An 11,326-nucleotide genomic window follows, 5' to 3' on the forward strand; every position below is an offset into this window, starting at 1 on the left:
ATTCCCCCTTCAAAATAAAAAAAAAAAGTCATACATTTGTGCACACCGATCGTAAAAAATCAAACATTTTCGCAAACATGGATCGGTATGCACACAAGCCCATACACGAGTAAACCGCAATCGCACACATACCGATCGAAAGCACATGTGTGTCGGGTATGGCCACTTTAAACTGCAATCGCACACATTCCGATCGAACGCACATGTGTGTCGTGTATGGCTACCTTAACACATAGATGCCGTTTTAAAAATATATATAAAATGGTGTGATATGGGTTGCGACCCTCAGTATTGTATACTAAACGCTCAATATTTATCGCGATCTGTAAAAATTGAGCCTGTAGTACCCTCTAATAAATTGTCTACGATTAGATAATCGATTTATGAAGGTATTCTCAGAAAAGAGTAGCATAAGTGTAAACAATTGTAACATTCTAGGACTACTGTAGTGTTTGTTTACTAACTTCAACAAATTGAGGAATAGAAGATAATTTATTTACATTTATTGAAGGTGAGTAAATGCTTCGATTAAGCTAAACACATTAATGGGTGGATGTCGAAAAAAGTTTTGTTAATAAAAAATAAAATGTCCCACGATATCACGGTTAAAATGGATATGGTTGGGTAAAGGAGATTATATACATACTTAGGTGCATAATCATAGCAGTCCGATTTCTTTGGCGCTGCGATTTGAAGGTACCGTGGGAAAAAGGAAGTCTTGATTAAAAAAAGATAGGGTTATATGTACTGCAAACGCTTAGATTACGAAATATTCGAACTTTAAAGTTTAAAAATGTGCAAAATTCGAACATTTCAAGAAGCAATTTCAAACAAACTTTACTCACATTTTTCACTTCAAATTAATTAAATTAAATATAAAATAAATTGTTAGAAACGAATTAGTGAAGTGTTAGTGGATATAAAAGTTAGAAATATAACTATGAAATTCATTATACACAGTCTTACAAAAGTTTACATACGGTACTAAAATTTGCAATTTGATAAAGGAAACTGAGCATATAATAATTGTTTTTGTTTTATTTTATTTTAAAGTATTAAATATTAAAAAGGAATTTTAAAAATAGTTCAATTTAATAAATTTATATTTAATAAACAAAATATTTCACTTTTGCATTTTGAGAACTTTTACATAAGTTTACATACGCCTAGTAAATTAAAGAAAAAATAAATAAATTAGTACTCGGTATGACCTCCTTTGGCTTTTATTACGTCTGCCAGTCGAGAGGGCATGGATAATGCCAATTTTTTTGTAATATCGGGAGTAATTTTACTCCATTCCTCCATTAGTGCTACCTTTAGACCTGCAATGGATGATATTTGCCGTTTTTTCAGATTCCGCTTCAAAATATCCCACAAATGTTCGATAACATTAAGATCGGGAGATTGTGGGGGATGTTCCAGCTTATGGCACAATTCCGATTTCTTTGGCGCCGCGATTTGAAGGTACCGTTGGAAAGAGGAAGTTCTCCTGATTAAAAAATATATAGGGTTATAGGTACCGCAAACGCTTAGTTTACGAGATATTCGGCCTTAAAGTTCAAAAATTCCCAGAATTCGAGCATTTCAACAAGCTATTTCACCGCATTAAACACACTTTACTCACATTTTTCACTTCAAATTAATTAATTTAAACTATAAACTTTTAAATAAATCCACATTTTACACTTTTAACAGTTTTTTTACCGAAGAAATCTTTATTTTAAAAATTACATTTTACACTCGTAGTGAACATCATGTGTGTGCTAAAATTACGACGAAATGGAGCGCTGCCATGTGATAATAAGGAAATTCGCTGAAATGCCTTTTTTCCCAAAAATTCCTCTATCCATTCATATGGATATGTTCTTTATTTAATTTAATAAACAAATATGTAATATTATATACTAATTTAACCATTTTGTAATGAAAACTCAAACTTTGTTTGAATATTAGTGCAAGATAACCAAAAAATATAACCACTTTATAACGAAACTCAATATATTTTTTTTATTTTAACGCAGAAAGGAGTACTATGCGAAAGTACTTCAGTGACCCCGGGTATTCGCTCGACCAGGGTTATTTTTTTAAAGCGCGGCCGAAGGCCGCCAACGCAAAAGGTGTACTACGCGAAAGTATTTCAGTCAGCCCGGGTATTCGCTCGACCAGGGTTATTTTTTTAAAGCGCGGCCGAAGGCCGCCAACGCAGAAAGGAGTATTACGCGAAAGTACTTCAGTCACCCCGGGTATTCGCTCGACCAGGGTTATTTTTTTAAAGCGCGGCCGAAGGCCGCCAACGCAGAAAGGAGTACTACGCGAAAGTACTTCAGTCACCCCGGGTATTCGCTCGACCAGGGTTATTTTTTTAAAGCGCGGCCGAAGGCCGCCAACGCAGAAAGGATTACTACGCGAAAGTACTTCAGTCACCCCGATATTATATAAATTTTACAATATTATTATAGATTTTTACTTATTTATTTTTATTAAACATAAATCGCATATTATACATATACATACATATGTATAGTATATATGTATACATATGTATATATACATATGTATATAAACAAAGAAAAATCGTTAAGAACCCTACAAATTTGGTGTTTGAGATGTGGCAACGCTCGTTTTCCTCATAATTGTAAACAATCTAGCCTTTGCAACGATGAGTGTTCTAAGTGATTTTTAAATTAATAAATATAGGTAAAATATTACAAAATAAAACTGAAATGTGAACTTATTTCAATCTTTAAAGTGTATATTTAAATATAACAAGAGAAAAATGTGAAAAAATTTAGAGAAACATAGAGAAATAACATGTTTTCTTAGTGCAAATTTTTGAATTTTTAAACGTGAATATTTCAAAAAATATTAGTTATTTTTACATTATTTTCGGATATTCCTCCTCTGGAGAAGCTACCCTATCCGCACATACCCCATTTATATGGAAATTCGTTTTTTTTACCCCGCCGCCAAAGTAATCGGAATCGTGCCCAGCTTATGTCTGACGTTATAGAGAATCCATTCCCTTACCACTTTAGAAGAATGTTTCGGATCGTTGTCCTGGAGAAATATAGAATTTCCTTCCAAATCTAGCATTTCCACACTAGGAAGGTAACTATATTTTAAAATGTCAATGTACATAGCCTTATCCATAATGCCTTCTATAATCCTTAATTTGCCAACACCATTTGCGGCCATACACCCCCATACCATGACCGAACCGCTTCCATGTTTGATTGTAGGGGTTATATTCTGGGGCAGTAATGCTGTATTTGGTTTTCGCCAAACTTTTGCCCGACCATCACCTCCAAAGACCATAAATTTACATTCATCAGTAAATATTATCCTTTCCCAAAACGTTGGGTCACTTATGTGAATATTCGCATACTTCTGAGCGTATTCAAACCGCTTTTGTATATTTACAGCTCTGAGAAGCGGTTTTCGTCGTGCAACTCTGCTGTTGTAACCACTGTTTTTAATACTTCTGCGAACTGTTTGATCAGAAACGTTTACTCCTAGATCTGCTTTTATCTTACGATTTATTTCGACCGCACTTTGTTTGGGGTTTTCTTTTATTAATCGTATAACGGTTCTATCTGTTCTTTCGTCTAACATTCGAGGACGGCCGGTGCGTGGTTTACTTTCATAATTTCCATTTTCCTTGAAATTTTTTACAACTGTTTGCACTGTTGGCTTCTTTAAATTTAAAATTCTTCCAATTTCGCTTAATGAATAACCTTCATTCCTCATTTTTACAACGGTTTTCCGAATTGGTTCGGGAACTTCCTTTCCTTTGCCCTTATTTATAGTAGAAAACACTTCTCGACTAAAGAATTATAATTGTGATCACCTTCTATGAAATGTCAAACTCTACTGATGATTTAAAGCAAATATCAAGAAAATCTGCAGCGGTACTCATAACGGTACACTTTGTTCTTTGCATCGTATGTATACTTATGTAAATATGGGAGTTTAAGCATTTTAACTTTTTTGTTGTTACTTTAGCAAATACAACAAATTTTGTATTGAAGAGTATTTATAATGGTTTTATCTTTCGTTTAAAGTTATAAAAACCAGCAACATATAAGCAGTATTTTAATATTTATAATAAAATTAAAATTTTGTGGTCGTATGTAAACTTTTGTAAGACTGTGTAAATGGGAGAAATACGGGGGAAACTTTAGTATACCATCCCACGATTTCAGGGTTAAAAGTGGTATGGTTGGATAGTGCTGATGCTCCAGATTAAGAATATATATAGTTATTGCCGCCGCAAACTTATAGTTTTCGAGATATTTGCATTTAAAGTTGAAAATTTTGCAAATTTAATTTTGTAATTTCTCGACTTATGGTTAGTTTTTTTCCGTATTATGCACTTTTTATACGGGAAATGTTTAGTATCGCGCCGGTTTAGTATCGTTTATGGAGAAAAACAGGGTGGGGCTACCCCCCCTCACGCCACCTTATCGGAAAGAGGAAGGTTCGAACTTTTAATTAAACTCCCCCTCGAACCCCTAGAGCCACTATAGACCTGTAGGGAGCCTTTGAAAATGACCAAAAATCGGTGTTTTTGCTCATTTTTCCATACAAACTGAAACCAATGCAACCCAGCCAACATTTTTGTATGAACAATAATTCAAAATATAGAAAACCAAAATGTTTCAGTGCAATGTATATACATATTTAATTGCATCTATTAATGGTAGAAATTATCTATTAATGCTTAAAAAAATAACCTTGGTCGGTCCAATACCCGGGTGTATCAGATTTTTTTCGCATAGAACACCTTTTCGCGTTGGCGGCCTTCGGCCGCGCTTCAAAAAAAATAACCCTGGTCGGTCCAACACCCGGGTGTATCAGATTTTTTTCGCATAGAACTCCTTTTCGCGTTGGCGGCCTTCGGCCGCGCTTCAAAAAAAATAACCCTGGTCGGTCCAACACCCGGGTGTATCAGATTTTTCTCGCATAGAACTCCTTTTTGCGTGGGCGGCCTTCGGCCGCGCTTCAAAAAAAATAACCCTGGTCGGTCCAACACCCGAGTGTATCAGATTTTTTTCGCATAGAACACCTTTTCGCGTTGGCGGCCTTCGGCCGCGCTTCAAAAAAAATAACCCTGGGCGGTCCAACACCCGGGTGTTTCAGAATATTTTTCGCATAGAACTCCTTTTTGCGTTGGCGGCCTTCGGCCGCGCTTTAAAAAAATAACCCTGGCCGGTCCAACACCGGCTACGCCATCCACAGTATTTTAGCATTGAACACCTTTTCGCGTTCACTTCATACATTTATTGCTAACTGGGTTTAATTTATTCCCTTTTGTTCGTGCTTTCTCGGTAATTTGACAGTTGAAATTAGGCAGTCATTTTGGTTTTTCGCATTATTGAACTCAATGCAGAAAAAGGTGTATTTTTTTTAAAGATTTGCAAAGAAATTAACAATCAAAAGTAATTAAAAACATTACTAGTGGTTTTTATAATTCATAAGTAATATATGTGCGTGAAAATGTATCCATAATTGGTTTGGTACAATGCACAACAGGTGAAAATACACTAGCATATATTGAGAAATTTGCAAAAAATAGCATTTTTTAAAGTGAATTTGTGCAAAAATTTGTGAACCGATTTTTATAAAATATGTTTTAAAATAAAGTTTGATAATTTAAGCATACATTCGTGTTTAAAATTTTCAATTCGGTTGTCTCGTTTATGTACAGTGAGCCAAAATTAACCGGCGCGATACTAAACCCAACCCTTTTATACATTTACAATTCACTACAATATTTCTACATATTTATTTTTTATTAATATTTTAGATATTTGCTTAAAATAAGCATTTTATATTTTACATAAATATTACTACACGCACAATAATAATAAGTGTTCCGTGTTGTATATATATTCATATATATTGTTAATCTGGAGCATCAGCACTATCCAACCATACCACTTTTAACCCTGAAATCGTGGGATGGTATACTAAAGCCGACCCGAAATACGCATTTTAAATAGTTGAATTTTTGAACTTTAAATGCAAATATCTCAAAAACCATAAATCAGCGGCAACTACTATATATATATATATATTCTTTATCTGGAGGACATCCTGTATCCGTACATACCCATTTTAACCCCGAAATCAGGGGATGCTATTCTAAAATTTACCCAATTAAATTAATCTATAAACTTTTAAATAAAACACTTTTAGCTGTTTTTTTTTTCTAAGAAATCTTTATTTTAAAAATTACATTTTACCATCGTAATAAACATCATTTGCGTGCAAAAATTACAACGAAATGGAGCGCTGCCATGTGATAAGGCAATTCGGAATAGCAAATAAGTAATATATACAGGGGTGTTGTGGAATCCAAGACAGAATTGCTTAGCTGTCAGAATTGCAAACCAATTCTGATTTTCATTGGTGTCACAGAATCTGATTGGATTTTCGTCTTTTCGAACATACACAAAACCAATATTCGAATCAGCTGTGTACTAATGTGACAAAACTTGCAAATGAGTACATTTGGAAGCAATCCTATTAAAGTTTTTTAATGAGTTCCGAATTAATGAAAGATTTTAAGAGATAACATTTATCGAATGGATAAAGACGCATTTGGGTGTTAAATTACGTTTATTACATTTTGTAAATCTGGAGGATGGGGTCATGTGTAGAAGTTCACGCAAGTGAGGAAAGTTCTCTGATCGCCATTCACTTGGGAGTGGCCAGAAACGATTCTTTTACATATGACTCAAGCAGCTCACGACTTCCGGTCTTTGACTAAGTATCCTCTGGTTAGCCTAAGAACATCCGTTCGAAGGTGAGCTAAAGTGAGAAGGCGAAACATCCCCTGCATAGGGTTGTGCGCTGGGTTTGGGACCCGCCACGTAAAAAGCCTACACCAATGAACAGTAACAACCAGCCTCGGATGAGAGACCCCCCTTTTGATGACGACCACGGCAAACGAAATAAGGACTACGATTTAAGGGCATGCACCTGGAATGTCCGGTCCCTTAATTGGGAAGGTGCCGCTGCCCAGCTGGTTGATGTCCTCGTGAAAATAAAGGCTGACATCACCGCCGTCCAAGAAATGCGATGGACGGGACAAGGACAAAGACGAGTAGGTCCTTGTGACATTTACTACAGTGGCCATATAAAGGAGCGCAAGTTTGGTGTGGGATTCGTGGTGGGAGAGAGACTCCGTCGCCGAGTACTATCATTCACTCCGGTGAATGAACGTCTAGCCACAATCCGCATCAAAGCGAGGTTCTTCAACATATCGCTGATCTGCGCCCACGCTCCGACGGATGAGAAGGACGATGTGACCAAAGATGCCTTTTATGAGTGCTTGGAACGCACTTATGAGAGATGCCCCCGCCACGATGTCAAAATCGTGCTTGGCGACTTTAACGCCAGGGTGGGCTAAGAAGGTATCTTTGGCACTATGGTCGGTAAATTCAGCCTCCACGAGGTAACATCCCCAAATGGGTTGAGGCTGATCGACTTCGCCGGGGCCCGAAATATGGTTATTTGTAGTACTAGATTCCAGCACAAAAAAATTCATCAAGCTACCTGGCTGTCTCCGGATCGAAAAACTACCAACCAGATCGATCATGTTGTGATAGACGGAAGACACGTCTCCAGTGTTTTAGATGTGCGTGCGCTCCGAGGTCCTAACATCGACTCGGACCACTATCTTGTTGCAGCCAAGATTCGCACCCGCCTCTGTGCAGCAAAAAACGCACGCCAACAAACACAAGGAAGGTTCCACGTCGAAAAGCTGCAATCACAACAGACTGCCGAACGATTTTCTACTCGGCTTGCACTCCTGCTCTCTGAGAGCACTCATCAACAACTCGGTATAAGGGAACTGTGGGACGGCATTTCAAACTCCTTACGTACAGCTGCATCCGAAACCCTTGGTTTTCGGAAAGTGTAAAAGAACAACTGGTACGACGAGGAGTGCCGCGCCACAGCGGAGAGAAAACAGGCTGCCTATCTCGCAACGTTACGATCGACCACAACACGTGCGGGATGGGATAGATACCGAGAATTGAAGAGGGAAGCGAGACGCATCTGCAGACAGAAAAAGAAAGAGGCCGAAATGCGTGAGTATGAAGAGCTAGATAAGCTGGCCGACAGGGGTAATGCTCGAAAATTCTACGAAAAAATGCGGCGGCTTACAGAAGGTTTCAAGACCGGAGCATACTCTTGTAGAACCCCCAAAGGTGATCTAGTGACCGATGCCCAGAGCATACTTAAATTATGGAGGGAACACTTCTCCAGCCTGTTGAATGGCAGTGAATGCACAACGCCAGGAGAAGGCGAACCCGATTCCCCAATCGATGACGATGGAGCAGACGTCCCATTGCCCGACCATGAAGAAGTTCGAATAGCAATTACCCGCCTGAAGAACAACAAAGCGGCGGGGGCCGATGGATTACCGGCCGAGCTATTCAAACACGGCGGCGAAGAACTGATAAGGAGCATGCATCAGCTTCTTTGTAAAATATGGTCGGACGAAAGCATGCCCAACGATTGGAATTTAAGTGTGCTATGCCCAATCCATAAAAAAGGAGACCCCACAATCTGCGCCAACTACCGTGGGATTAGCCTCCTCAACATCGCATATAAGGTTCTATCGAGCGTATTGAGTGAAAGATTAAAGCCCACCGTCAACAAACTGATTGGACCTTATCAGTGTGGCTTTAGACCTGGAAAATCAACAACCGACCAGATATTCACCATGCGCCAAATCTTGGAAAAGACCCGTGAAAGGAGAATCGACACACACCACCTCTTCGTCGATTTCAAAGCTGCTTTCGACAGCACGAAAAGGAGCTGCCTCTATGCCGCGATGTCTGAATTTGGTATCCCCGCAAAACTAATACGGCTGTGTAAACTGACGGTGAGCAACACGAAGAGCTCCGTCAGAATCGGGAAGGACCTCTCCGAGCCGTTCGATACCAAACGAGGTTTCAGACAAGGCGATCCCCTATCGTGTGACTTTTTCAACCTGCTTCTGGAGAAAATAGTTCGAGCTGCAGAACTTAGTAGAGAAGGTACCATCTTTTATAAGAGTGTACAGCTTTTGGCGTATGCTGATGATATTGATATCATCGGCCTTAACACCCGCGCCGTTAGTTCTGCTTTCTCCAGACTAGACAAGGAAGCAAAACAAATGGGTCTGGCAATGAACGAGGGCAAGACGAAATATCTCCTGTCATCAAACAAACAGTCGTCGCACTCGCGACTTGGCACTCACGTCACTGTTGACAGTCATAACTTTGAAGTTGTAGATAATTTCGTCTATTTAGGAACCAGTATTAACACCACCAACAATGTCAGCCTGGAAATCCAACGCAGGATTGCTCTTGCCAACAGGTGCTACTTCGGACTGAGTAGGCAATTGAAAAGTAAAGTCCTCTCTCGACGAACAAAAGCCAAACTCTATAAGTCGCTCATAATTCCCGTCCTGCTATATGGTGCAGAGGCTTGGACGATGTCAACAACTGATGAGTCGACGTTGCGAGTTTTCGAGAGAAAAGTTCTGCGAAAGATTTATGGTCCTTTGCGCGTTGGCCACGGCGAATATCGCATTCGATGGAACGATGAGCTGTACGAGATATACGACGACATTGACATAGTTCAGCGAATTAAAAGACAGCGGCTACGCTGGCTAGGTCATGTTGTCCGAATGGACGAAAACACTCCAGCTCTGAAAGTATTCGACGCTGTACCCGCCGGGGAAGCAGAGGAAGAGGAAGACCTCCACTCCGTTGGAAGGACCAAGTGGAGAAGGACCTGGCTACGCTTGGAATATCCAATTGGCGCCACGTAGCGAAAAGAAGAAACGACTGGCGCGCTGTTGTTAACTCGGCTATAATCGCGTAAGCGGTGTCTACGCCAATTAAGAAGAAGAAGAAATCTGATATCTTTAAATATCCGGATTTTTTATTCCAAAAACTCAATAATTAAGACTTTTCGTGTTTTATACTTATGTTTTCTCTTATAGAAATAAAGATAAATTAATTCGAAGTAATAAAATGACTTGATTTCTTAGCTTACATTTCAAATCTGTGAGCGACTATCTTCTTGCTTTGTTTCTGATAGCAAAACTGATAAAATTGGTTTCCATGACACCCAAAACCGGTACAAATTCTGTTTCGAATATCAAACCAATAATATCTGAATTCATAACACCTACTACGTTTTTTGATCGGTTTCAATTCTGATTCCGACAACTATCAGATTCCACAACACCCCTGATAGTATTATATAATAACATTATACATATTGACACCTAAAATACAAAACAACGTATTATCAAAAATTAAAGGAGTAAAAAAGGTGACAGATATAATAACCATTTTATAACACAAACATGATAACGAAAAAATATAAAAAAGAGGCTTCTATAAATTATATTTCAAATTAAAACGAGTATAAACAATCTGTTCATGCATATGTATATTTTCTTATTTAAATTTAATAAAGAACTAAGTAATATTAAATAATAATATTACGTAATAAAATACTTACATTTTTTAAAGGAGTTCTACGCAAAAGTACTTACTTCAGTCACCCTGGCTATTGGCTCGATCAGTGTTATTTTTTTAAGGGGGTATTCTGGTCATTCTGGTGTCGTAAAAAAGGCAATTAATATTTTTACTATCCATTTTTTATTATTTATTTGTTAACTTTAGAAGAGTACAGAAAAAAATTAAAAACTAAAAAAAGGAATGGGGCTATTTCCAACCATAGACAAGCCTATAAAGAAGACTATAAAAGTTTCAAGTAAATCGGTCCAGTAGAACCTGAGAAATCGTGGGTATCGTTCCGAAAAAGTCAGTTTTGAGAAAAACGCGTTTAAAGTTTCGCGTAATGTCTTTTGTTCGATTAGTTCCGGCCGAACCAGTTTGAATGCCGTGTCAGAAAAATGCCTATATTTCCGAAAATATTTTGAATTTTGAAAAATCCTCTTGTACACATATTCTTGAATAGTTAAACTTTGAAAATATAAATCGATTTTTTTTTTAATTTCTAGACCAGAATACCCCCTTAAAGCGCGGCCGAAGTTCGCCAACGCAGAAAGGAGTACTACGCGAAAGTATTTCAGACACCCAGGGTATTCGCTCGATCAGAGATATTTTTTTAGAGCGCGGCCGAAGGCCGCCAACGCAGAAAGGAGTATTACGCGAAAGTACTTCAGTCACCCCGGGTATTCGCTCGACCAGGGTTATTTTTTTAAAGCGCGGCCGAAGGCCGCCAACGCAGAAAGGAGTACTACGCGAAAGTACTTCAGTCACCCCGGGTATTCGCTCGATCAGAGATATTT

General features: G+C 38.3%; 1 protein-coding gene across 3 annotated transcripts in view; it reads left to right on the top strand.

Moving 5' to 3' along the window:
- Positions 1-368: 368 nt before the first annotated feature.
- Positions 369-11,326, top strand: part of LOC126765197 (protein diaphanous) — a 284,726-nt gene continuing 273,768 nt past the window's right edge. Inside the window, exon 1 of one of the 3 annotated variants that reach the window (XM_050482803.1) lies at positions 369-511. The gene's annotated coding sequence lies outside the window, so the exon portion shown is untranslated. Of the gene's footprint in view, positions 512-2,804; positions 3,109-11,326 lie in introns of those variants that run through there. The other 2 variants (XM_050482800.1, XM_050482802.1) reach the window with 2 other exon arrangements.

This window comes from Bactrocera neohumeralis, unplaced genomic scaffold, assembly GCF_024586455.1.
Source record: "Bactrocera neohumeralis isolate Rockhampton unplaced genomic scaffold, APGP_CSIRO_Bneo_wtdbg2-racon-allhic-juicebox.fasta_v2 cluster10, whole genome shotgun sequence".
NCBI lineage: Eukaryota > Metazoa > Arthropoda > Insecta > Diptera > Tephritidae > Bactrocera > Bactrocera neohumeralis.